The sequence below is a fragment of the Aegilops tauschii genome, chromosome 6, assembly GCF_002575655.3.
Source record: "Aegilops tauschii subsp. strangulata cultivar AL8/78 chromosome 6, Aet v6.0, whole genome shotgun sequence".
Lineage (NCBI taxonomy): Eukaryota > Viridiplantae > Streptophyta > Magnoliopsida > Poales > Poaceae > Aegilops > Aegilops tauschii.
In genome coordinates, this window is record NC_053040.3 from 380,317,865 (window position 1) to 380,323,139 (window position 5,275).

The following is a 5,275-nucleotide window of genomic DNA, read 5'->3' on the forward strand; positions in this document are numbered from 1 at the left end:
CATACACACCAACGAAAATGGTTTGTTGGATCTCGATCGTAGTGATACACATATTCAAAATATTGAAGCCAAAAGATGCAAAGTTAATAATGATAGTGCAACTTATTTGTGGCACTGCCGTTTAGGTCATATTGGTGTAAAGCGCATGAAGAAACTCCATACTGATGGGATTTTGGAATCACTTGATTATGAATCACTTGATGCTAGCGATCCGTGCCTCATAGGCAAGATGACTAAAACACCGTTTTCCGGAACTATGGAAAGAGCAACAGATTTGTTGGAAATCATACATACAAATGTATGTGGCCCGATGAATATTGAGGCTCGTAGCAGGTATCATTATTTTCTGACCTTCACAGATGATTTGAGCAGATATGGGTATATCTACTTGATGAAACACAAGTCTGAAACATTTGAAAAGTTCAAAGAATTTCAGAGGGAAGTGGAGAATCATCGTAACAAGAAAATAAAAGTTTCTACGATATGATCGCAGAGGTAAAATATTTGAGTTTGGCCTTCAGTTAAAACAAAGTGAAATAGTTTCACTACTCACGCCACCTGGAACACCACAGCATAATGGTGTGTCCGAACGTCATAACCGTACTTTATTGGATATAGTGCAATCTATGATGTCTCTTACCAATTTACCACTATCGTTTTGGGGTTATGCATTAGAGACAGCTACATTCACGTTAAATAGGGCACCATCAAAATCCGTTGAGACGACACCTTATGAACTGTGGTTTGGCAAGAAACCAAAGTTGTCGTTTCTTAAAGTTTGGGGTTGCGATGCTTATGTGAAAAAGTTTCATCCTGATAAGCTCAAACCCAAATCGGAGAAATGTGTCTTCATAGGATACCCAAAGGAGACAGTTGGGTACACCTTCTATCACAGATCCGAAGGCAAGACATTCGTTGCTAAGAATGGATCCTTTCTAGAGAAGGAGTTTTCTCTCGAAAGAAGTGAGTGGGAGGAAAGTAGAACTTGATGAGGTAACTGTACCTGCTCCCTTATTGGAAAGTAGTTCATCACAGAAATCTGTTCCTGTGACTCCTACACCAATTAGTGAGGAAGTTAATGATGATGATCATATAAACTTCAGATCAAGTTACTACCAAACCTCGTAGGTAAACCAGAGTGAGATCCACACCAGAGTGGTATGGTAATCCTGTTCTGGAGGTCATGTTATTTGACCATGACGAACCTACGAACTATGAGGAAGCGATGATGAGCCCAGATTCCGCAAAATGGCTTGAGGCCATGAAATCTGAGATGAGATCCATATATGAGAACAAAGTATGGACTTTGATTGACTTGCCCAATGATCGGCGAGCCATTGAGATTAAATGGATCTTCAAGAGGAAGACGGATGCTGATAGTAGTGTCACTATCTACAAAGCTAGAATTGTCGCAAAAAGGTTTTCGACAAGTTCAAGATGTTGACTACGATGAGAGTTTCTCACTCGTATCTATGCTTAAGTCTGTCCGAATCATGTTAGCAATTGCCGCATTTTATGAAATCTGGCAAAGGGATAAACAAAACTGATCCATCAATGGACTGGTGCAAGCATCTCGGAGTTGGAATATACGCTTTGATAAGTTGATCAAAGCATATAGTTGTATACAGACTTGCGGTGAAGCCTGTATTTACAAGAAAGTGAGTGGGAGCACTACAGCATTTCTGATAAGTATATGTGAATGACATATTGTTAATCGGAAATAATGTAGAATTATTCTGCAAAGCATAAAGGAGTGTTTGAAAGGAGTTTTTCAAAGATAGACCTCGGTGAAGCTGCTTACATATTGAGCATCAAGATCTATAGAGATAGATGAAGACGCTTGATAAGTTTTTCAATGAGTACATACCTTAACAAGATTTTGAAGTAGTTAAAAGTAGAACAGTCAAAGAAAGAGTTCTTCCTGTGTTACAAGGTGTGAAATTGAGTAAAGACTCAAAGCCCGACCACGGCAGAAGATAGAAAGAGAATGAAAGTCATTCCCTATGCCTTGGCCATAGGTTCTATAAAGTATGCCATGCTGTGTACCAGATCTATTGTATACCCTACACTAATTTTGGCAAGGGAGTACAATAGTGATCTAGGAGTAGATCACTGGACAGCGGTCAAAATTATCCTTAGTGGAATAAGGAAATGTTTCTCGATTATGGAAGTGACAAAAGGTTCGTCGTAAAGGGTTATGTCGATGCAAGTTTTGACACTAAATCTAGATGACTCTAAGTCTCGGTCTAGATACATATTGAAAGTGGGAGCAATTAGCTAGACTAGCTCCGTGCAGAGCATTGTAGACATAGAAATTTGCAAAATCCTTACGGATCTGAATGTGACAGACCCGTTGACTAAAATTATCTCACAATCAAAACATGATCACACCTTAGTACTCTTTGGGTGTTAATCACATAGCGATGTGAACTAGATTATTGACTCTAGTAAACCCTTTGAGTGATGGTCACATAGATATGTGAACTATGGGTGTTAATCACATGGTGATGTGAATTATTGATGTTAAATCACATGGCGATGTGAACTAGATTATTGACTCTAGTGCAAGTGGGAGACTGAAGGAAATATGCCCTAGAGGCAATAATAAAGTATTATATATTTCCTTATATCATGATAAATGTTTATTATTCATGCTAGAATTGTATTAACCGGAAACATAATACATGTGTGAATACATAGACAAACAGAGTGTCACTAGTATGCCTCTACTTGACTAGCTCGTTAATCAAAGATGGTTATGTTTCCTAGCCATAGACATGAGTTGTCATTTGATTAACGAGATCACCTCATTAGGAGAATGACGTGATTGACTTGACCCATTCCGTTAGCTTAGCACCCGCTCGTTTAGTATGTTTGCTATTGCTTTCTTCATGACTTATACATGTTCCTATGACTATGAGATTATGCAACTCCCGTTTACCGGAGGAACACTTTGTGTGCTACCAAACGTCACAACGTAAATGGGTGATTATAAAGGTGCTCTACAGGTGTCTCCAAAGGTACTTGTTGGGTTGGCGTATTTCGAGATTAGGATTTGTCACTCCGATTGTCGGAGAGGTATCTCTGGGCCCACTCGGTAATGCACATCACTATAAGCCTTGCAAGCATTGTGACTAATGAGTTAGTTGCGGGATGATGTATTACGGAACGAGTAAAGAGACTTGCCGGTAACGAGATTGAACTAGGTATCGAGATACCAACGATCGAATCTCGGGCAAGTAACATACCGATGACAAAGGGAACAACGTATGTTGTTATGCGGTCTGACCGATAAAGATCTTCGTAGAATATGTGGGAGCCAATATGGGCATCCAGGTCCCGCTATTGGTTATTGACCGGAGAGGTGTCTCAGTCATGTCTACATAGTTCTCGAACCCAAAGGGTCCGCACGCTTAAAGTTACGATGACAGTTATATTATGAGTTTACATGTTTTGATGTACCGAAGGTTGTTCGGAGTCCCGGATGTGATCACGGACATGACGAGGAGTCTCGAAATGGTCGAGACATAAAGATTGATATATTGGACGACTATATTCGGACACCAGAAGTGTTCCGGAGAAGTTTCGGATTAAACCGGAGTGCCGGAGGGTTACCGGAACCCCCCGGGGAAGTATTGGGCCTTAGTGGGCCTTGAGGGGAGAGAGAGGGCAGCAGCCAGGAGGTGGTGCGCCCCCTCCCAGGAGGAGTCCTAGTTGGACTAGGAGAGGGGGGCGCAGCCCCCTTTCCCTCTCCCTCTCCCTCTCTTTCCATCCCCCCTTCTTTTCCTAGTAGGACTAGGAAAGGGGAGTCCTACTCCTACTAGGAGGAGGACTCCCCCTCTCTCCTTGGCGCGCCTAGGGCAGCCGGCCTCCCCCTTGCTCCTTTATATACGGGGGCAGGGGGCACCTCTATACACACTTGATATACGATATTTTAGCCGTGTGCGGTGCCCCCTCCACCATATTACACCTCGATAATACCGTTGCGGAGCTTAGGCGAAGCCTCGGTGGAACATCATCATCGTCACCACGCCGTCGTGCTGACGAAACTCTCCCTCAACACTCGGCTGGATCGGAGTTCGAGGGACGTCATCGAGCTGAACGTGTGTAGAACTTGGAGGTGTCGTACGTTCGGTACTTGATCGGTCGGATCGTGAAGACGTACGACTACATCAACCGCGTTGTGATAACGCTTCCGCTGTCGGTCTACGAGGGTACGTGGACAACACTCTCCCCTCTCGTTGCTATGCATCACCATGATCTCGCGTGTGCGTAGGAATTTTTTTGAAATTACTACGTTCCCCAACACCGGGATGATGAAGATGGCCACCGGAAAAGGATTCCCCCCTCCGGCAGGGTGCCGGAACGGGTCTAGATTGGTTTTCGGTGGCTACAGAGGCTTGCGTCGGCGGAACTCCTGATCAATTCTGCTTCCCGATGTTTTTAGGGTATATGGACATATATAGGCGAAAAAGTCGGTCAGGGGAGCCACGAGGGGCCCACGAGGGTGGGGGCGCGCCTCCCTGCCTCGTGGCTTCCTCGAAGCTTCCCTGATGTCTACTCCAAGCCTCCTGGATTGCTTCCGTTCCAAAAATAACTCTCTCGAAGGTTTCATTCCGTTTGGACTCCGTTTGATATTCCTTTTCTTCGAAACATTGAAATAGGCAAGAAAACAGCAATTTGGGCTGGGCCTCTGATACGTCTCCATCGTATCTATAATTTTTTATTGTTCCATGCCAATATTATACAACTTTCATATACTTTTGGCAACTTTTTATACTATTTTTGGGACTAACATATTGATCCAGTGCCCAGTGCCAGTTCCTGTTTGTTGCATATTTTTGTTTCGCAGAAACCCCATATCAAACGGAGTCCAAACGGGATAAAAACAGACGGAGAATATTTTTGGAATATTTGGGAAATATTGGAAGAAGAATCAACGCGAGACGGTGCCCGAGGTGGCCACTAGGCAGGGGGCGCGCCCCTGACCCTCGTGGGCCCCTGTAAGGCGGTTGCTGCTCTTCTTTGGCCGCAAGAAAGCTAATTTTTGGAGAAAAATCTGGGCGAAGGTTTCAATCCAATCGGAGTTACGGATCTCCGGATATATGAAAAACGGTGAAAGGGCAGAATCCCAGAGCGCAGAAACAGAGAGAGACAGAGAGACAGATCCAATCTCGGAGGGGCTCTCGCCCCTCCCACGCCATGGAGACCATGGACCAAAGGGGAAACCCTTCTCCCATCTAGGGAGAAGGTTAAGGAAGAAGAAGAATGAGGG